This window comes from Amia ocellicauda, chromosome 17 (genome assembly GCF_036373705.1).
Source record: "Amia ocellicauda isolate fAmiCal2 chromosome 17, fAmiCal2.hap1, whole genome shotgun sequence".
Lineage (NCBI taxonomy): Eukaryota > Metazoa > Chordata > Actinopteri > Amiiformes > Amiidae > Amia > Amia ocellicauda.
In genome coordinates, this window is record NC_089866.1 from 28,801,321 (window position 1) to 28,824,532 (window position 23,212).

Genomic DNA, 23,212 nt, shown 5'->3' on the forward strand with positions numbered 1-23,212 from the left:
ATACTATAAATTCACTTCTTTAATTGACATTTATAAGTGTACCTTACGCTACACCTACCTGGACGATACTTAATTGTGAAGTGAAAGTCGGATAGTTTGGCTACCCATCTGCACCCTGTTGCATTTAACTTGGCTGTAGACAAAACATATGTGAGTGGATTATTGTCACTAAAAACTGTAAATGTTTGGGCATAATACAAATAGTCTCAAAACTTTTCTGTGATTGACCATTTCAGGGCGAAGAATTCAAGCTTTCCTGAATGGAGATGGTAGTTTTTCTCTGCATTAGTTAGGGTATGGGATCCATAAGCAATCACTCGCAGTCTTCCATCTTGCTTTTGATATAAAACTGAGCGTAGGCCTTGGTTAGATGCGTCTGTGTGTAGAATAAATGGCTGTGAAAAATCAGGAAAGCCTAGTACAGGTGGGTGTAGCAGACATTCAATGAGTCGTTCTAGTGTGCTCTGGTGCAGGTCAGTCCAAATAATTGGTTTACTCGAAGGTGTGCAATTGGATTTGTTCTTTGATTTGGCTGTTCTAGCATTATGTAGTACAGGAGTGCCATCTCCTGGACTTGCCTTTAGTAGGTCATAAAGGGGGTTGGCTATACGGGAAAAGTCACGAATATATTGCCTGTAGTAGCTCAATAGGCCTAGAATTTTCCTAAGCTCACCTACAGTTTTTGTCTTTAAGAGCTCTGACAGCTTCAGTATCGGCGGGATCAGCTTTACTTTCCTCAGCCGAGACTATTCTACCTAAGTAGAGAACTTCAGATATGAAAAGGTCACACTTACTTGGCTTTAGTTTAATAACATGCTCTCTGAGGCGTTTCAGCACTGTTCTTACGTCATTGACATGGGATTTGAAGGTTTTGCTGAAAACCAAAGTGTCATCAAGGTATGGTATGCAGATTTAATCCCTGAGAGCTTCCAAGCACTCTTCCATACAACGCTGAAAGGCTGCAGGGGCATTCATCAATCCAAATGGGACCCTCACCCATTCATATAGCCCCCATGGGGTCACAAAGGCAGTCATAGGCTTGCTTTCATTTGCCATAAACCCTTGGTGATATGCTTTTCCCTGATCCAGTAGAGTGAACCAAGAGTTACCTCCAAGGCTGTCCATGATGTCCTGAACTCTGGGGATGGGTTGGCGATCTGGATGTGTGTTCCGATTTAAGTCTCTGTAATCAATACAAAGTCTGAGACTGCCGTCCTTTTTTCTGACGCACACTACGGGGGAAGAATACGGGGAAGTAGACTTCTCAACCCAGCCTTGTGCAATGAGATCCTGCAAATACTCCTTCATCTCATGATATAAGTGCTTGGGGACAGACATATATGTGCGTGAGACTGGCTCAGTATCTTTCAGTGCGATGCTCAATTGTAGGTTTTTAATGCAACCAATGTCATTATCTGACCTTGAAAATGAATGGCACTCTTCTCTGAGTATCTGCTGTACAATCGGTCTCTCTTGTTCACTCAGGTGACAAAGGTCAACAGGCGGATCCAACACATCTTCAGTGGTTGAAGCATTGAGACTCCAACCGCATTTTCCCTCTTAACGTGATGTCATGATCGGTAGCATTATACACAATAATGTATATGTGGGGTGAAGTAAAATTTTTTAGTTCAACTAGGGTCTCACAGAACTCAAGTCCTTCTGTCCACTGAGGATTAACATCTGGCTCAAAGATGAAAGTTGAGTCGTCTTTGAAAGGCTGTGAGTACACACGACACTGGATTTGAACACTGCTGTGTTTTGGGACAATTACTGGTTCTTTTGCTGTTTTGACGGCATATTCACAGGGCTGCTCCGTGCCAATCAATTTTATGAAGGTATTGACTTGGTTTTTCTTAAGGCTGGGGAAGGCTGCTCTCACAGTTTGATTCAACTGACCAATACTTTTGCTATGTGACTGCTCCTGTTCCATACACTTTACAATCTGCTCAATTACATTAAAGCCTATAATGGGGTGAGAGAGATGTGTACCTTTCATGATGAGCACAGGGATCACTAACTCATCTGAGTGGGCTGCTTCAGAAGCGAGCTTGAAAGTGACTTCAATCCAACCTGTGTATGGTATGTTCATCCCATTTGCAGTCACAAGTGTCAGTGCATCAGGCATATCCAGGATCTCTGAAACATTTCTCAACATCACATCAGATAATTATTCATTTTTCCACAGTTCATCAATGATGCACACTTGACAGCCGGTATCCCATAGAGCTTGAACTCTCTTGCCCTGCAAATAACATTCAACAAGACATTGCCTTCCCACTAATGACGTGACAGTGGAGTGCTGGTTTACTTGGGCAGGAGAAGAAATGTGATCACTAGCTTTCATACATGAATATTGTTTACTTGGTTTTGGCAAACGAGCATAGTCTCTTTTGTGATCAGCCCAGTGACGTGTCTGACATGTTTTAGAGCAGTACAGAGTAATTTTACATGCAGAGCACCGTTTCAGTCTTTTGCTTCCATTCAAAATTCCACAGTTGGCACATTTTTGGGACTGATAAACAGCTCTGGTTACTCCCTGTCCCGCGGCGGTAACCACTGTATGTTTAAATTACCCTCGTTGGATGGTTTCATCCCTCTGCTATGACAGCCTGCTTGAAAATGCTCACTACTGCCACACCTATAGCAATGTGTGCAACGGTCCTCTATTCCTCTTTGCTGACAGTTAAAGCATCTCCTAGTTGAAGCTCGGGGAGTAGCTGGGTGAAACTGCCTAGCAGGGTATTGGGGTTGGAACTGCCCAGGTTCTCTGGCTTGGCTGGGGCTGTGGGTTGGCCAGTACTCACGGGGTGCAGTAAAAATTTGGTGAGGTACAGATTCTCGATCAGATACTCTTATGACAGGGGCAGGGCATGGCTGTGGCACAAAAATGGGCTGCTGCATTGTTTCTCTAATTTGAGCTCTCAGCACTGAGAGTCTTCAATGAAGCAACATCAGTACTCAGTTCTTTTAATTCTGAGAGCACATCAGGAAGTGCATTTGAGTTGTCAGGACATTTCTTTGGAACAGGCACGTCATCAGATTTGACTGCTCTGACAACTGTGGGCTGTTGGGAGATAGTGTGTTTCTTTTTGTTCTGTCTTTCAACTTCATTGGCACAGGCCACGTTCAGTCTCTCTAACAGCACCTCATCGGTGGTCTTTGTGTCTAGGAGGAGCGGCTGCATGTCTATCTTGATACTGTCATTTTGAAGACCTGTAAGCACAGTGTGCATGAACATGCTCTGGACTAGGGCTGGGTCATACTTAAGACCGGATTCTACTTCTTGTGACGCAAACAAGATTTTCTGGTGTAGGTCTAATGCATGAGGAAATTCTGAGGGGTCTCTTTGCTACTTTGCGCTTCAGAGGTAAGCTGTTTATACAACTCAGTCTTTTCCTGGAAGTGCGAGCGCAGAATTCTTCTGAGGGTGGGCAGAGTTAGATTTGACTTTCCCAATAGATAACTACGTAACTGCACACCAGGGGAAATACTTCTGATCACTGCATCGACTATTTCAAGTTCAGAGTAGCCTCGACTCAGTCCGTTTTCAATTTGATGTGCCAAGCTTGAAAAGGTGAGTTTATCTTTGTGGCCTGGTTCGCCTAATTGTCCAGCGATCTTAAAGTCTTTACGCCACGGGGCACTTGACGGTTGAGCAAGCAATGTACTTTGATAAGGTACTGGGCTCATGGACTGGAGTGTAACAGTGGGCTGACTGACATTCACATTTTCTACGGGCTGTGGCAAGACACTAATTTGGGTGACGTTCATTTTCTGCACTAACTGTTGCATTTAATTTTGTTTCTGTTGTCGTAATTCATCCAGCTCCTTTTGCATTTTATCTATTTCTGCAGTTTGACTCAGGTTTGCTGCTACGTTTTCACTAACTCCCATTAACGCAAGAATTTTGTCTTTCAGGCTGAGAAATCTTCCATCTCTTTTACTTCCTCTCTCTCAAGGTGCTGGATAACATGAGAAACTAAAGACATTAGAGTTTTGCCAGTTATATTCTCTCTGTTTTGTCCAGATATGTCCAAGTAGTCACTGATTTTAGGTTTTTAGGTTGTCTTTAGATAACTGATTTAGGAGCTTCACAATCTCGGTTTGCAATTCTTCTAACAAATCACTGTGTACATCCTCATTCCGATTCTCTGTTGTCGATGTCATTTTTTACAGGAGGGAGTGGGCAATTTGACTGTGTGTTCGCGCTTACCTAAACTGACTGGACGTTGCTGCTCTGCCTGATGACTTCTTGTGGCCTCAGGTAGCATGCACTTCTCCTTCAGCTTCTGTCTCGCCTGCACTACAGCAACTCCTCCCACTCTTCTGCCTGCCTGGGTGATGTTAGGGTATGAGCTGCATCAGAGGCGGCTTGCCAGGACCTCAGAAGGCTCATCCCAGCGGTGCCTCCAAAATGTTGTACCCCTGAAAGGGGAGATTATCGTGAGGACAAGACCAGCACAGTGTTTCCTCAACAAATGCTTTTTTATGAATGAGGAAAAACGGCGAGAGCTCCCCCTACTGCATACTTGCAGGCATAAATAATCAATCCTGGTAGATTAGTCTCTACCAATCGATAGATGATCTAGGGAAATTATCCTTTTACGAAAACAGCATGCGTTCCCACCAACCAACTAACATGTAGCATTTTAACTATCTATCACATCTACAGCCATTTAGAAATAATAATAATGTTGCGACCTTGCCTTTTGAGGGTCGCTGTTGAAATAAAAGCAAAAGAAGTAGAAGTCGTCCAAAACAAAACTGGTTTTTATTGATCTTTTCAAAGAGGTACATCCACTTTCCCCCTTTTTCCCTAAGATTACAATAAACTTCACACAGGTCTGTCACAGATCCAGCCTGCACAGCAAAACACATTGAGAGAACGAACATGGCATGCAGGATTCGGCATCATTCGTGTTACATATTGTCAGTATGAATAATCCTTTTAATAGCAAAGGAAAAGCTTGAGCAAATCAGTAGTATCCCTCTTAACTGTACATAAGACAGGCATGTGAACTACATACAATTATTTTAAACTGGGCAATCAAAATAATTGATATGATATTACCATGTACATAAAGGGTGGACATCGAGCTGCCACCAGGGTCAGAACTGACTGCCCCCTTGACCCCCTCTATTATGGGCCTTCCTCTATTGTTTGCCAGTGCCAAATCCTTTGCCTGTGAAAATGTAGCAGGAGGTGGCCCTCCCCCAGTTTTCACTATCTCTGCCTTTTTTCTGTTTGCTGTGAACACATGAATAGGCTATTATAAGTGTAGGCTACACACCACATCTGTACTGTGTATTAATGATTAAGTATTAATTCACACCACTTGATAGAATATTTTTATATTTCATCCAGACTTGTTGCCAGGTGCACCTTCCACTGGGGTTGCAGCTGAAATGATTGTTAGAATTAAGTTATTCTTAACACAATAGCATTACATTCATACAGGTAGCCGTACAGCCTAGGTGCTTTAGGGAGTAGATCTTAATTCATTAACAATGAGTAATGGGTCAGTTTCAGAGATGTAGCCCATGTGTAGGCTATAATTGAATTATCCTAATTGTTTTCACATATTTAGATAGACTATTGTACGTATCTCGATCTGCCAGTCAATGCTAGAAAACCTCCTCCAGTCTGACACAGACAGCCTCAGTGAAGAGGAGAACTCCCACCATGATGAAAAAATTCAGGTGGTGAGAAAAGAAGTACAGATGTACTTCTCAGAATCACAAATACCCAAAAAAGTAGATCCCCTAGGTTGGTAGAAGGAAAATGGGGGGCGTTTCCCTAACCTATCAAAGCTTGCGAGATCTTTTCTTTGCATTCCTGCCACATCCACTCCAGCAGAACGGATCTTCTCTGCTGCAGGAAACATTTGCTCACAAAAAAGAGCAAACTTGTCACATGAGCATGTTGATATGCTGACCTTTCTTAATTTTTATTTGCTTATTTGAACAAAATACTGTTTTTCATTGAACAGAACCCTGTTGTCTTACAAATGAAGCTCTTAATGCTGCTGCCTAATTTAATAGAGATTTGTTTACATTTCTACATTTTTTTTGTCTGTAATGCAACTGACTTATTTTTGTTTATTTGTATTTTTTATTTAGATTTAAAGCAACAAAATCATTGAAACAATGCTTAGAGAGCATTTGTGATTTGAGTTGGACAAAATTGGACAAAAAGAGATTGGCCGGTTCAGTTGGCTCAAAGTGCAATAAAAAGATTATTTTAAAAAGCTGAAGTGTTTTCCTTGTTTTATTTATTAGTTAGAATAATGTTTTTACAAATTGCAAAAGCTGAATAATCGTTCAAATCCTACTGATTAATCAGTGAAAAAAATTGATGATTAGTCGACTAATTGTTCTAATAATCGTTAGATTAGTTGATTATCAAAATATTCGTCTGTTGCAGCCCTAGACAAGAACACTGTTCTTACGAATTTAATCTGTTGGCAATGCGCTGCCAACACTCCTCCCTGGCTTTGTTGGCCGCCACGGTGTTAGATTTAGCCGCTAACCTTTCTTTAAAATTATCAGCATGCATTCTTCCAGGGAAAATATGGAGCACAGCCATGATGCAGAAGCTCAGCCTGCACTGCCCAATGCTCACCTTTTATGTGAATGTGTTAACACCGCATCAACTAAAATCCCTGGGGGAGGGAGCTAACTGATGAGAGCGAGGACTGAGTCTGCAACCCCCTGACTGCCCGGAGCACCCCCGTTTGTGTGGACGTTTTTTTGGACGTTTATTTTCTTGTTTTGCTTTTGTTTTTCCCCTGATTGTCTGTGTTTCCCCTGAACGAGCCTGTGAAGCTCAATAAAGCTGGACACCACTGAACCCGAGACTCTCTATCCCTGTGGCCGATGTGGGGAAGCTCCGCAGCAGACTTACCCTGATCTCCCTACCTGGTTCACGGAAGGACAGCTATGGAGGCGTCCGTGGTGGAGCAGTTGCTGGCCGCAGTGGTGAGGCTGCGGGCGCAGCAGCAACAGACAATAGTGACGCTGGTCCAGCAACTCCATGTACCAGCTCCTGCGCCTAACCCTGCGGTGACTGCAGCAAACCCGGCTTGGGCAGGCTTGAGGATCCCGAAGATGGGGCCAGAGGACGACCCGGAGGCTTTCCTTACCATCTTCGAGCCCACCACCTGGTGTTGCAGCTGGCCGGAGTCGTAGTGGGTGGTATGCCTGGCCCCCCTGTTGACCGGCGAGGTGCAGTCTGCCACCCGAGCACTCCGTCCAGAGGACACTTTGGACTACAAAAGGCTGAAGTACAGTGTCCTGGACCGGGTTGGCCTGACAACGGATGGCCAGCACCGAAATCTCTGAAGTCTCTTGGGTTGAACCCAGCTCCCACCCCTGGGCCTTCGCGCAACAGCTGCGGGACGCCTGCCACTGCTGGCTCAAGCCGGACCACAGAAGTCGCCGACCTGGTGGCCCTAGAGCAGTTCCTCAACCGTCTCCCACGCCCCTCCGCAGAGTTGGTGCAAGTCCACCAGCCCAAAGATCTGGAGGAGGCCGGCCACCAGGCTGGCGGAGAACCACTGCCTGGGACGATGTCACAAACCGACGGTGGGCAACCTCCCACCTGTTCCCAAGACCCTCTCTGACCCGACTCCCCCGGATAACAGCATGTCACTGAAAACCCCAGTTCCTAAACCTGTCTCTCCTCAACCCACTTTCTCTTCTCCCCTTACCCATCCCAAACACAAACCTGTCTCCTTAGCCCCCTGCTTTTCTCTCTCTCTCCAGGTAGTGTGTGGTCCCCTGGAACAGCCACGGTGACGTGCCGGCGTTGCAGACAGCCTGGACATCGCCTAGTGCCTGCTGGTGAAAATAAACCACTCCACAGTTTGTGCTGCTCGCCTCTCTGCTCACCCCGGTTCAGCAAAAGACTTCACAGTACCAGTAAGAATCGGGGGAAGTGAAGTCAAGACCCTCCTGGACTCCGGCTGTAGCAAGACGCTGGTCCAGGATGGCCTGGCTCCCCGGGGTACCAGCAGGCGAGCCACTAAAGTCGCTATACGGTGTATTCTCGGGGACATACACTGGTACCCCACGGCCCAGGTGACTGTGATGATTGGTGGGGAAACGTATAAGATGAACGTGGGGCTCACGGTCCTAGGGCGGGATTGGTCTGAATTTCTGTCCAATATCAAAGATCCTAGGCATTGTCCGATTTGGCTGGGGCACAGTTGGGACATGGCTCTGGGGGCCGATCTGGGGGATATATTAGACAGCAAGTGAACATTTTGTCCTCAAAGTTGATGTGTTAGAAGCAGGAAAAATGGGCAAACGTAAGGATCTGAGCGACTTTGACAAGGGCCAAATTGTGATGGCTAGACGACTGGGTCAGAGCATCTCCAAATATGCAGCTCTTGTGGGGTGTTCCTGGTCTGCAGTGGTCAGTACCTATCAAAAGTGATCCAAGGAAGGAAAAGTGGTGAACTGGCGACAGGGTCATGGGCGGCCAAGGCTCACTGATGCACGTGGGGAGCGAAGGCTGACCCGTATGGTCCGATCCAACAGACGAGCTACTGTAGCTCAAATTGCTGGAAAAGTTAATGCTGCTTCTGGTAGAAAAGTGTCAGAACACAAAGTGCATTGCAGTTTGTTGCGTATGGGGCTGCGTAGCCACAGACCACCAGGGTGCCCATGCTGACCCCTGTCCACTGCTGAAAGTGCCTACAATGGGCACATGAGCATCGGAACTGGACTATGATGGCACTGGCCCTGTATATGATATGCCACACAAACATCAGCATTACAGACCACAAATCACCAAGGTGGTCTAAACAGCCCCAATGTCATTGGGGTCGAAGTCGGGCCGTCGTCGTTTTGAACATCAGGCCAACATGGGCACGATGACGTCGGGCAAACGTCGTCGGGCCAACGTTGACCCGATAAGCAAAAGGACAACTGCCTGACGTCGTCTTCCAACGTGGGTCTGACTACTCGTGATCCGTAGGGCCGACGTTGGCCCAACACTGCTGTGCTATCTGTGTTTGGATCGGTGGAATACTGCATATCTGTACAGAACTACTGAAATCTGCGCTTCTTTTGATGTTGATGTGACAACCACTACTTTAGCAAATAGTGTGAATTACATTAACATTTCAGGTTAGTCAAGCGCAATTAGTCAACTATTCAACTAGTATGTAGTAGGGCAGTATACGGCTTCGACCATTACAGGTTCCATGGTGTAATGGTTAGCACTCGGGACTCTGAATCCAGCCATCCGAGTTCAAATCTCGGTGGAACTTGTGCTTTTGGAAAGGGTAATTGTTTGACATGTTCTCCTTGTATTAAATCCGCATATACTTCAGCTAGTAATTCACAGTTGTGGGTTGCTTGCAGAAAATCCAAGAGTTACATGAAAGTAAACGACTATCAAGTTAATTCGAACTTCAAAAGGAGAGTACATCAGATATCACGCTTTAGGAAGGTGGTAAGCGCATGTGTTGGTGAGCACAGTATAGGCGACGTATATAATATTTATAGTAAGAAGTTATCATGGTCTCACGGCCCGTGTTCGATTCCTTATCAGATAACAGCTACTTTTTTTTTTCAGCGGCCAACGGTATTCCACAATCAATATTATTAATAACATTGATTCACAATAAGCGGAACAACTATATTACAAAATGGAAAAAATACATGTATACAGTGACATATCACTAGATTGTGGACAAAAATAATGCACAATACATAATATCTAGTACATTCTTCTTGCGAAGTCCATCATAGCAATGTTTCAGAAACAATATTTCCGTGGTTCCATGGTGTAATGGTTAGCACTCTGGACTTTGAATCCAGCGATCCGAGTTCAAATCTCGGTGGAACCTAGAGCTTTTGAAAATTCCGGAAATAGAGAAATTTAGGCTGGTGAGAGAATTGCAGGCGTGCAGCTTGAACTGCAAATGCGCAGAAAGAATCACAGGTACGCACCAAATATGTTTTACACTTACAATTTGTATCAATAGTGACGCTGGTCCAGCAACTCCATGTACCAGCTCCTGCGCCTAACCCTGCGGTGACTGCAGCAAACCCGGCTTGGGCAGGCTTGAGGATCCCGAAGATGGGGCCAGAGGACGACCCGGAGGCTTTCCTTACCATCTTCGAGCCCACCACCTGGTGTTGCAGCTGGCCGGAGTCGTAGTGGGTGGTATGCCTGGCCCCCCTGTTGACCGGCGAGGTGCAGTCTGCCACCCGAGCACTCCGTCCAGAGGACACTTTGGACTACAAAAGGCTGAAGTACAGTGTCCTGGACCGGGTTGGCCTGACAACGGATGGCCAGCACCGAAATCTCTGAAGTCTCTTGGGTTGAACCCAGCTCCCACCCCTGGGCCTTCGCGCAACAGCTGCGGGACGCCTGCCACTGCTGGCTCAAGCCGGACCACAGAAGTCGCCGACCTGGTGGCCCTAGAGCAGTTCCTCAACCGTCTCCCACGCCCCTCCGCAGAGTTGGTGCAAGTCCACCAGCCCAAAGATCTGGAGGAGGCCGGCCACCAGGCTGGCGGAGAACCACTGCTCTGACCCGACTCCCCCGGATAACAGCATGTCACTGAAAACCCCAGTTCCTAAACCTGTCTCTCCTCAACCCACTTTCTCTTCTCCCCTTACCCATCCCAAACACAAACCTGTCTCCTTAGCCCCCTGCTTTTCTCTCTCTCTCCAGGTAGTGTGTGGTCCCCTGGAACAGCCACGGTGACGTGCCGGCGTTGCAGACAGCCTGGACATCGCCTAGTGCCTGCTGGTGAAAATAAACCACTCCACAGTTTGTGCTGCTCGCCTCTCTGCTCACCCCGGTTCAGCAAAAGACTTCACAGTACCAGTAAGAATCGGGGGAAGTGAAGTCAAGACCCTCCTGGACTCCGGCTGTAGCAAGACGCTGGTCCAGGATGGCCTGGCTCCCCGGGGTACCAGCAGGCGAGCCACTAAAGTCGCTATACGGTGTATTCTCGGGGACATACACTGGTACCCCACGGCCCAGGTGACTGTGATGATTGGTGGGGAAACGTATAAGATGAACGTGGGGCTCACGGTCCTAGGGCGGGATTGGTCTGAATTTCTGTCCAATATCAAAGATCCTAGGCATTGTCCGATTTGGCTGGGGCACAGTTGGGACATGGCTCTGGGGGCCGATCTGGGGGATATATTAGACAGCAAGTGAACATTTTGTCCTCAAAGTTGATGTGTTAGAAGCAGGAAAAATGGGCAAACGTAAGGATCTGAGCGACTTTGACAAGGGCCAAATTGTGATGGCTAGACGACTGGGTCAGAGCATCTCCAAATATGCAGCTCTTGTGGGGTGTTCCTGGTCTGCAGTGGTCAGTACCTATCAAAAGTGATCCAAGGAAGGAAAAGTGGTGAACTGGCGACAGGGTCATGGGCGGCCAAGGCTCACTGATGCACGTGGGGAGCGAAGGCTGACCCGTATGGTCCGATCCAACAGACGAGCTACTGTAGCTCAAATTGCTGGAAAAGTTAATGCTGCTTCTGGTAGAAAAGTGTCAGAACACAAAGTGCATTGCAGTTTGTTGCGTATGGGGCTGCGTAGCCACAGACCACCAGGGTGCCCATGCTGACCCCTGTCCACTGCTGAAAGTGCCTACAATGGGCACATGAGCATCGGAACTGGACTATGATGGCACTGGCCCTGTATATGATATGCCACACAAACATCAGCATTACAGACCACAAATCACCAAGGTGGTCTAAACAGCCCCAATGTCATTGGGGTCGAAGTCGGGCCGTCGTCGTTTTGAACATCAGGCCAACATGGGCACGATGACGTCGGGCAAACGTCGTCGGGCCAACGTTGACCCGATAAGCAAAAGGACAACTGCCTGACGTCGTCTTCCAACGTGGGTCTGACTACTCGTGATCCGTAGGGCCGACGTTGGCCCAACACTGCTGTGCTATCTGTGTTTGGATCGGTGGAATACTGCATATCTGTACAGAACTACTGAAATCTGCGCTTCTTTTGATGTTGATGTGACAACCACTACTTTAGCAAATAGTGTGAATTACATTAACATTTCAGGTTAGTCAAGCGCAATTAGTCAACTATTCAACTAGTATGTAGTAGGGCAGTATACGGCTTCGACCATTACAGGTTCCATGGTGTAATGGTTAGCACTCGGGACTCTGAATCCAGCCATCCGAGTTCAAATCTCGGTGGAACTTGTGCTTTTGGAAAGGGTAATTGTTTGACATGTTCTCCTTGTATTAAATCCGCATATACTTCAGCTAGTAATTCACAGTTGTGGGTTGCTTGCAGAAAATCCAAGAGTTACATGAAAGTAAACGACTATCAAGTTAATTCGAACTTCAAAAGGAGAGTACATCAGATATCACGCTTTAGGAAGGTGGTAAGCGCATGTGTTGGTGAGCACAGTATAGGCGACGTATATAATATTTATAGTAAGAAGTTATCATGGTCTCACGGCCCGTGTTCGATTCCTTATCAGATAACAGCTACTTTTTTTTTTCAGCGGCCAACGGTATTCCACAATCAATATTATTAATAACATTGATTCACAATAAGCGGAACAACTATATTACAAAATGGAAAAAATACATGTATACAGTGACATATCACTAGATTGTGGACAAAAATAATGCACAATACATAATATCTAGTACATTCTTCTTGCGAAGTCCATCATAGCAATGTTTCAGAAACAATATTTCCGTGGTTCCATGGTGTAATGGTTAGCACTCTGGACTTTGAATCCAGCGATCCGAGTTCAAATCTCGGTGGAACCTCGAGCTTTTGAAAATTCCGGAAATAGAGAAATTTAGGCTGGTGAGAGAATTGCAGGCGTGCAGCTTGAACTGCAAATGCGCAGAAAGAATCACAGGTACGCACCAAATATGTTTTACACTTACAATTTGTATCTTTGCGCGATTTAATTTTGACACTGAGCCTGTGCACTATTTTTTTTTTTATGTGGTCTAGTGGTTAGGATTTGGCGCTCTCACCGCCGCGGCCCGGGTTCGATTCCCGGTCAGGGAAACTATATTTTATTGTTATAAGTAGTTACTATTATAATTATTGGTAGTAGTGGTAGTATTTATTAGGCTAATAGTATTACAAACCTGCTAATTAAGAGAAGATTTAAAGGCCTTATTGATCTCCTTATAATTGTTGGTTCTGACTCAAGGAATATATATATATATATATATATATATATATATATATACACATTAAATTTGTAACAATCGTAATTTATTTTCCGATTGTGCCCCCGCCCCCCCCCCAAAAAAAAACATTTAGATGCATGACACCTCTGCGTATATATAGGCTAAATAAAGGCAAAGCAAAAATTACATTTGTCAGTAATAAACAGTATTGTTTTGACGAATTGTTTGTGTGTGATTGACAGAAGGTGCATTGTCACATTGAAAAAGAAATACGGAACCACGCTTCGAAATGTAAAAACGCACTGAGAAGTGTAAAAGCATGTATCTCTATATTTCTTTTTAATTCTGGCATAGATTACTGCCCATAATTTGTTAGCTACATCAGTGATATGGGAAAACGAGGGTAAGATCAGTAAAACAAATTATTAAACCAGTATTATAGCCATCTGTAATCTGAAATGTCCTGACTAGTTAAGGTCACACGAAGGAGTCATGCCCCCTGCACTAGATGTTGGAACATTGTTGTTGGGATTTCAGCCACAAGAGCATTAGTGAGGTTGGGCACTGATGTTGGGATGGGGTTGAGGTCAGGGCTCTGTGCAGGCCAGCCAAGTTCTTCCACACCAATCTCGGAAAACTATTTCTGTATGGACCTCACTTTGTGCATGGGTTGTCATGCTGAAACAGGAAATGGCCTTTCCCAATCTGTTGCCACAATAGAATGTCATTGTAGGCTATATTAAACTAAGGGGCTGAGCCCTGAGACCATTATTCCTCCTACAGAACAATGCCAATCTCTGACAGAAGTAAGGATCGAGAGGAGGCCATTTGACCCATCGTGCTCGTTTGGTTTCCATTAATAACTAAGTGATCCAAGATCCTATCCAGTCTATTATTAAATGTTCCCAATTTTTCAGCTTCAACCACATCGCTGGGTAGTTTGTTCCAGGGTTAACCAACAGACGATGCTTAACTGTAATAGGAAATAGGGACATCATTCATGAAGCAGTAAATGACACTTAATATTATAATCGATTTTATGATTAATGTATTGGAGGATATCACATAAAACAAATATTTGAGCTCATGTGGTCTGCCGATAACTTTACCTCTGCTCTACAGCAGTTGTTGGCGTAATACCAAAACAACGACTCTGGTGGGACTCGAACCCACAACCTTTGAATGACCCCTGAGAGGCCCGTTCATCACTAGAAGTCCAACGCGCTATCCATTGCGCCACAGAGCCAGTATAAATAAATAAATGAATAAATCAATAAATGTTTAAATTAATTAATAAATTAATTAATGAATACGGAAATGTCTATTTAGTTATTTTCTTATTTATGTCGACATTTATTTATTCATTCATTTCAACATGTATTTCAATAATGGATTGCATACAGCCTGTAGCCGACATAGTATATTAGCGAAGATCTATTTAAGAGCAGTTTTAAGATTAAGGATTTGTTGCTACGGTAATTTACTCAGATGGACTTTGAGCACTTTTAAATACTTTTTTTTCCTTTTTCAATTTTTGGTCTAGTTTGTTTTCAAATATTTCTTCTATCACTTTATAATTGTCTCACAAATACACCCCCTGCCTCCTCACTGCCCTCTGCAGGGCCACACAAGCTCATACTGTGACAGTCTCCATGACAGGGAAATTACCGAAAAGGCTTTCTTAAAGATCACAGGGCTTGTTTATATAAACACGCTGGAGCGCATTGTAATACTTCAGCTGATGAACACCCGACACCGGTCGAAACTTGTAGGCTTTGTGTCCATAACGGACCCACGCGGTTTCTGGCATCAGTGGATCCCTGTGCATTTTCTTGTCAGAATTTGTAGGAGATGCAAGTTAGCCTCTTCTTGTTTAGGGCCGCGGCGGTGAAAGCGTCGAATTTTAACCACTAGACCACCAGGGAAACTAAAAGCGAGCACTGACTGAAGCGTGCTCTCTATACAGTTATTACAGTCTTAAAACTGTACATGCCGAGATTAGCTCCGGGATTAATAAGAATCTGCAGATTCCACCGAGATTTGAACTCGGATCACTGGATTCAGAGCGCAGAGTGCTAACCATTACACCATGGAACCTGTTGAATTAAAATATACAACATAGGCGGTGTGAGCGCCAAATCCTAGCCACCAGTGAAACCAGGGCCGGCCCTGACCAATTTGGTGCCCTAGGCAAGATTTTAGCTGGTGCCCCTTGGATCCCAGCCAATTCCACCACCGATCATTGTGTTCATACACTCACACAGAAACTGCATAGCTTTATGTCTTTGAGATTTTCTTTATTTTAGAAACAAAATAAACCATATTAAAGAAACAAGTTACATAAAACGAATTATAAATACAATATAAATAAGTATTGCACGAAAATACTACACAAATAAAACGTTTAAATAAAATGTAAATATTAGTATTAAAACGGTTTCAGGCCACTTTTAATTTTCATTTGTTAAATATGATTGTAGGCATATAAACATAATAAACACTTTCAAGCATTTCGTGTCTTATTAGATTCAAGTGTTTAGCATTTTCCCCTTTGTCCCACTGTGCACTGCACAAAACTAGTGTTGAAAAATGAGGCCGAAGATGATTGAGTAATTCAGGGAGGGGGGGGCTGAGCGTTTTGACAATTGGAGACCTTGAAATGCGCTATTCCGAGTCATTTCGACGTCGAAAAACCGCTCAAAATCTCCATGAAATCAGGCAGATTTGGACTCAAACATATCTTTGCTTCACAACCACACATCACCAGCGAAAAATCACACATCAACTGACATTGTGCAGGCAACTAGACGCGGTTCCTGGTGCTTATCAATCACAGATCTATTTCGGTGGTTCTCTGTAAATGAAACTGGTGAGGATGCACAATTGTCGTTGTATGCGCTGCTAGACATATGCGTTTGCATTGGAAATCAGCTGTTTCCACCGCCGACGTAGGAGTTTCTAGGTGAATGCAAGCTATGGCACCGTGCTCCCCCTGGTCATGTGTATGCACTTTTATATGTATGCATGTATGTATGAGAGGTTGAAAAACGACCCGCAGTTTAGTTGTTTTTTTATAGAAATCAGGAAAACAAACCGAATACCTGTGCTTTGACGAGTACAAAGTCACACTCTTGCCCAACCCCAGACGTGTGTTCAGACACCTGAACCAGGAACCTGCGAGCAATCAACTAACTAACTGAAACACGTGCTCTATATAGGACATCGCATATTAATACGTCACATCCTATCGGCTAATAGGTTCTACACAATAACAAGCACTGAGTGCAACAAACCTCCGTAACAATACATACCAAACAAACAAACAAACAAAAAAAAAACATGATAAATTAATTACAATTATTATCGCGGTCAATTCAAAAGTGTCTGGTGGTCCGCCTGTTGACTACCCCTGTTCTACAGCCTTACTCGACTTGCCCTTTTTGCAGCAAATAAATGACCTAAAACGAATTATAAGTAAGTCGATGGTTCGTGCAGCACACTTGGAAGAAAGTGTATTTCTCAAAATTATGTTATAGGTAATGGAGGTTGATGAAGAGTTAAATAGCTGATCGTTCAAAAGGTGTGATCGTTGTGGGGCATCGGTAAGAATGCACAATTCTCATTAATTCCAAACAGTGTCCCTTTATTGCATCACTAGCACTGCATCCAAAACGGTGTCTTCAGTAATTGTAATATTATGTTTGATGAATATGCATGTGTGGTTCTACAAATAAATAATAACAAATCAGTCGTATAGTAATCAATATAACCAATAATCATGCAAAGAATAATAATACAAATATACAGCTCTGAGAGCAGAGCTAATATACTCAAATTACTTTACATGCAGCATAAATGCAAACCTATGGATCTGTGATCTTACTACAGCTAGATGCTGACAAATTACATTAACCAAGGTTAAACCTTATAAACCTATAACCGTTATACATCTCGATAATACACGGTCTTCAATTCAATAAACATTGAAACAATAGATAACGGTAATAATTCATATAAATCAACGCATTTGCATTAAGACCGCCTGGTGACGCGGAAGATAATTACTCAGCTGGCTAACAGATTAGCATTGCTATTCACAATATGTAGCGTCCATAACTTAGACCCCGTTCACATTTGCGGGTTTAGGAGGCCTAAGTGCGTTAACATATACGGGCGAAAAGGCAGCCTAAACCAAATGCATGCCGGGAAGTAAACAAATCTGCTCAAACAAACCAGTGACGCATGACATTAGGGCTGCGTCCCAAAACGCACACTTGTTTCCTCGTTCCCTTTCGGGACGGACGTTATACGGTGGCCATCTTAAGGGGTGTCCCAAACCCTTAGGGAGCGAGTGAAGGAGCCTAATCGAGCCGTTTGCGCCCTTCAATGCTCCCTTCGACGGAATGTAAAAAACAGCGCACTTATGCGGAAGTGTTTTAGCGCTGAAATCCCAGAACTCTTTGCGTTAAAGGCGGAGTCAAGACAACTGGGAAAATATAGCAGCGACGGGTGCATACATGTAATGTTAGCTAGACAGTTGTAGAAATTGTTAAATTATGTATAAAGGAAATAATACATAGATAGATAAAATAAAATGATTATATAATCATGATTTAAATATACTATTAGAAAGATAAACCAAAAAATGTTTTGGAAACTATCATTTAATTAATTACTGAAGTAGTTTAAAAGTAGGAGGTGATATTAACGAACAGTGTATTTCAAAATTGTTATTATTATTATTATTATTATTATTATTATTATTATTATTATTATTATTATTATTACTATTTTAATGAAATACAAATACAAGAAAAGACTGCATAGGTACTTTTTCAGACAAAGGCAAAGGCGCTGAATGTTGACACTGAAGTGTGTCCCATTGAGCGCTTTATAGTTACACCCTACACCCTCCTCACTCAAGTGCACACTCTGTGGCATAAGCACAACGTCACGCAAAGTGTACACTTGTCGAAGGGTGTAGGGAGCAAGTGTGCGATTTGGGACGCAGCCCAGGTCTGCTTACAGGTGTATGCGATGTACACTCACCTAAAGGATTATTAGGAACACCATACTAATACTGTGTTTGACCCCCTTTCACCTTCAGAACTGCCTTAATTCTACGTGGCATTGATTCAACAAGGTGCTGAAAGCATTCTTTAGAAATGTTGGCCCATATTGATAGGATAGCATGTTGCAGTTGATGGAGATTTGTGGGATGCACATCCAGGGCACGAAGCTCCCGTTCCACCACATTCCAAAGATGCTCTATTGGGTTGAGATCTGGTGACTGTGGGGGCCAGTTTAGTACAGTGAACTCATTGTCATGTTCAAGAAACCAATTTGAAATGATTCGACCTTTGTGACATGGTGCATTATCCTGCTGGAAGTAGCCATCAGGGGATGGGTACATGGTGGTCATAAAGGGATGGACATGGTCAGAAACAATGCTCAGGTAGGCTGTGGCATTTAAACAATGCCCAATTGGCATTAAGGGGCCTAAAGTGTGCCAAGAAAACATCCCCCACACCATTACACCACCACCACCAGCCTGCACAGTGGTAACAAGGCATGATGGATCCATGTTCTCATTCTGTTTACGCCAAATTCTGACTCTACCATCTGAATGTCTCAACAGAAATCGAGACTCATCAGACCAGGCAACATTTTTCCAGTCTTCAACTGTCCAATTTTGGTGAGCTTGTGCAAATTGTAGCCTCTTTTTCCAATTTGTAATGGAGATGAGTGGTACCCGGTGGGGTCTTCTGCTGTTGTAGCCCATCCGCCTCAAGGTTGTACGTGTTGTGGCTTCACAAATGCTTTGCTGCATTCCTCGGTTGTAACAAGTGGTTATTTCAGTCAAAGTTGCTCTTCTATCAGCTTGAATCAGTCGGCCCATTCTCCTCTGACCTCTAGCATCAACAAGGCATTTTCGCCCACAGGACTGCCGCATACTGGATGTTTTTCCCTTTTCACACCATTCTTTGTAAACCCTAGAAATGGTTGTGCGTGAAAATCCCAGTAACTGAGCAGATTGTGAAATACTCAGACCGGCCCGTCTGGCACCAACAACCATGCCACGCTCAAAATTGCTTAAATCACCTTTCTTTCCCATTCAGACATTCAGTTTGGAGTTCAGGAGATTGTCTTGACCAGGACCACACCCCTAAATGCATTGAAGCAACTGCCATGTGATTGGTTGGTTAGATAATTGCATTAATGAGAAATTGAACAGGTGTTCCTAATAATCCTTTAGGTGAGTGTATTTATAACTTATTAATATTGATGTAAATATATAGGTTATTGATCGGTTCTATATTTTCTTTGAAAGTAATCTTAACCCTTTGCAGCCGAAGCTTTCTAATATAATTAAAAAATGTGCTGGTTCAATGGGGAATCAAATTTATATTTCCCTTTTCAAATGTCTATCTTCGGTTCTGCTGTTATAAGTGCTGTTATACAATTCACCCGAAAGCGAAGCACCTTTATTAGGACATCCACATTAAATCACAAGAAATCATATGCATTAGTTATCAGTAGCCTATTCAGATTTATAATCTGAAAATGCGTATTACATACACACACACACACTGAATATATTATAGTAGTGTCCGTCTCTTCGGTGCTGTTTGCTGCAGGCCGATGTGTCCCATGCAGTCCAAGCTGCTGCTCAGTATTTGTTATGAGTTCCTCGCAAAAATGTGCAAATTCTTCTCTGGACTCCACTGCGTTTTTTGTAATTTATGGAGTTTGTTCCTTGCATTTTGATTTTCCTTTTAACTTGTTCAGGTGAGTGATTGATACCCATCGAAAGAAGCCTGATCCCTTCTATAGTTATATCCTCATAGACAGCAGGGCTTGTACACTTCCTTTGGTTTCTGTTTTAACGTCCCAGTTGTTACCTCCAAAGCCGGCATTTGTAATTGTAGTGCTCAGCTCAATATAATCGCATTTCGGATTGGATAGTAAACAGCTGATCTCATTTTAAAATGCATTGATTTGAATGGAAACCTGCTTCAGTAAAATGTATATCGTTTTAATACAAAATTCGGAAAAGTGAATAAATCATACAAGAAAAAACAAAAGCAAGTTTACCAGCTACACACTTTTAATTGACAGAGTAGTTTGAACTGTTTACATCATTATAACTAATTTAGCCTATACTTTTTTTAATATATGTAAAGATGTGAGAGTACTTGTGAGCTAGCGAAATGTATCTGTACATTTAAGGTGTCACGAACAGGATATCGCTGGAAGACCGGGTGTTCCCCACTGACCATCTCCAAATGGGTGAGTAGGTTAATTTACCACCTATATAGATTAAGAGAGATGTGGTTGGGGAGGCCCCCGGATTCCGTACAGACACGATATCAAAACGAAACCAAAACATCAGACAGGCTGTTGGAGTGATTGCTTTATACAGAACTGGTTGAGATCTTGATAATTTGTGTTTTGTGTGCTCGGTTTTAGTAATCCCCTGAGCGGATCTGCGCAGCCTGAGTGTCTGGCGCAGATATTTTGTGTTTGTGCACTCGGTTTTGGGCAATCCCCCGAGTGGGTCTGCGCAGCTTGGATTAGCTGGCTCAGATATTTGTGTGTTTTGCGCCCGGTTGCCCCGGGCGGGTCTGCGCAGCTTGGATTAGCTGGCGCAGATATTTGTGTGTTTTGCGCCCGGTTGCCCCGGGCAGGTCTGCGCAGCTTGGATTAGCTGGTGCAGATATTTGTGTTTGGGATAACTGTCTCATACTGGACGATTGATTGACATATTTGTATTGACTTTCCGAATTCAGACACTCAGTTGCCCCGGGTGAGTCTCTGCAGGAGAATACTGGCTTCGGAAAAGTGAATAAATCCACAATTTCACAATGCAATTTTCACGTGTAAAATGCATACTGTTAAATTTCATACTTCAGTCATACTTAGTACAAGAAAAAACAAAAGCAAGTTTACCAGCTACACACTTTTAATTGACCGAGTAGTTTGAACTGTTTACATCATTATAACTAATTTAGCCTAAACTTTTTTAATATATGTAAAGATGTGAGAGTACTTGTGAGCTAGCGAAATGTATCTGTACATTTAATGCTGTATATCAATATGACATTGAAACAATGTGGAGACAATACTGTTTGTCTTGTGCAGTGTGTGAGCTGTTTTGGTGCCTGTGTTTATTCTGCGGTGGCGAGAAGCGGCGTCTCTTTGACTCAGACATGCGAGTCTCTGGGAGCGTGGCTTGAGTTGCATCATGCACTGACGCGTTCCACCCGGCCCAGGGCCCGGCACATTCATATTCACATTTAGGCCGCCTCGAAAGATTTAGGCCTGGTCAAAAAGTGGGACTAGTTTTGACCTGGCCCAGGGCTGCCTTAAATCTATGACCCCGTCCACATTTTAGTTAAGGCGGCCCTGGGCCAGCCTAAATCTCAAATATGAACGGGGTCTATGAATACAATCTGTGAAGTCAAAAGATGTGTTGCAGACTGGTGACTGTCAGACCAGAACCGTGAATTCCAATGCTGACCAGCCCACCCTGATCACAGATTGGGTTAGGAAGAACCGTCACTTAAACCTACTGTACCAGTGGAGACCCATGATCTACACCTCACTGTAAATCCTGCCCTCACGCCAGAACTTGTAAACGAAGAAAAAAAAAACGAAAGCAAAGAAACTGGCGGCAAAAGCAAAGATTGCAACATCGCAACCACAGACAGGGACTCCAGTTCAGCGTGTCAGTGCTTTTGATATATATTTTTTTGTTTACAATTCTATAAATTTTGCTTTCGATTGTTTGATTTTTGATCTCAACAATATTTTTTATTTTGAATTAGTTGCTTATGGCGCTAATTTGAGCCCATAGTTTCCCCCCTCATTCCTTAATTACAAGGATGTTAAGATGCTACATGGAATTCAAATGCCAGATTAATTTCACATTCATAATCATAATGATAAAATACAGCCAATATAAAACATATTGTATTGAACACTATTTATCCTTCCCTTGTTCATATGAAAAGTTGGAAACACTTGGGTTTATGCATTAAGGGATTTACACCGATTCACTATTTCAGACACTTTTACTGTATTATATAAAAAGTTAACATGCATTCGTCACTGCACATACAGTTCATTATGAATATACTTTGTTTTGAGCGTATTTTCATTCATTTTGTGGCGTATTTTTACTTTTATTCTTGTTTAAAAAACAATGAGTATAGGCTAGCCTATTGATTATGAATGCAGCTTGTTTTGGGGGTATTTGCGGAGCAGTCGTGGGCAAATCAATGGTTTGATGGGAAATTCTACTTATTGATGAAGTCTGTGATGATGGTCCCAAATCACTGTTGCATTGTCCCTGTTGCCAGACACTGCAACAATGCTCTTATGTTTTGAAAGTTGCCCTGGACTGCTAAGAAATACATATTATTATTCTTCTTCTTCTTCTTCTTCTTCTTCTTCTTCTTCTTCTTCTTCTTCTTCTTCTTCTTCTTCTTCTTCTTCTTCTTATTATTATTATTATTATTATTATTATTATTACTCGCTTGCTGCGAGTTCAGTGCTTCTGCACAGCAGTGATTGTTTGTGCAATTGTTGAAATACAGCAGCAACAACAATGTCAGGGTAACACTTTATAATAAGGTGCTGCTTATTAATGTGCTATTCATGATTTATATATGTTTAATAGCGTATTAATATATACTTTACAAAACATTAATAATGCATTATAAACTGAGTTATAGCAATAAAAATTGCCCCCCCCCCCAAACAAATACAAGCTTAAGGGGAAATAACACTTTTTAAATTAAATAATATAAACACATAAGAAATACAAGTTGAAGAGGCCCCAAATACCCCGGGGGGGACATGGGGTCACCAAAGAGCACATAACGAGACCAGCTTCTACCGGTTTGTACCAGATGCATCTCTCTGCAGACAAACAATACAAATTTAGTACATTTAGTACATGTGCAGCCCCCAAACTATGTTATGTTATGTTATGTTATCAAAAATGACCCATGAAAACATACATAGCATTACCCCTCCTTTGTAG

The 23,212-nt window shown here is 43.2% G+C and overlaps 4 non-coding genes across 4 annotated transcripts; 2 read left to right on the plus strand and 2 right to left on the minus strand.

Annotated features, from left to right (window-relative positions):
• The first annotated feature begins 9,788 nt into the window (after positions 1-9,788).
• trnaq-uug (transfer RNA glutamine (anticodon UUG)) lies at positions 9,789-9,860 on the plus strand. Its single transcript has one exon. It is a non-coding gene; the product is annotated as a tRNA-Gln (tRNA).
• A 2,854-nt stretch (positions 9,861-12,714) lies between these two features.
• trnaq-uug (transfer RNA glutamine (anticodon UUG)) lies at positions 12,715-12,786 on the plus strand. Its single transcript has one exon. It is a non-coding gene; the product is annotated as a tRNA-Gln (tRNA).
• A 1,526-nt stretch (positions 12,787-14,312) lies between these two features.
• trnar-ucu (transfer RNA arginine (anticodon UCU)) lies at positions 14,313-14,410 on the minus strand. The gene is made up of 2 exons: positions 14,374-14,410; positions 14,313-14,348 (listed from the first exon to the last, which is right to left on the minus strand). It is a non-coding gene; the product is annotated as a tRNA-Arg (tRNA).
• A 779-nt stretch (positions 14,411-15,189) lies between these two features.
• trnaq-cug (transfer RNA glutamine (anticodon CUG)) lies at positions 15,190-15,261 on the minus strand. The gene has a single exon. It is a non-coding gene; the product is annotated as a tRNA-Gln (tRNA).
• Positions 15,262-23,212: the final 7,951 nt, after the last annotated feature.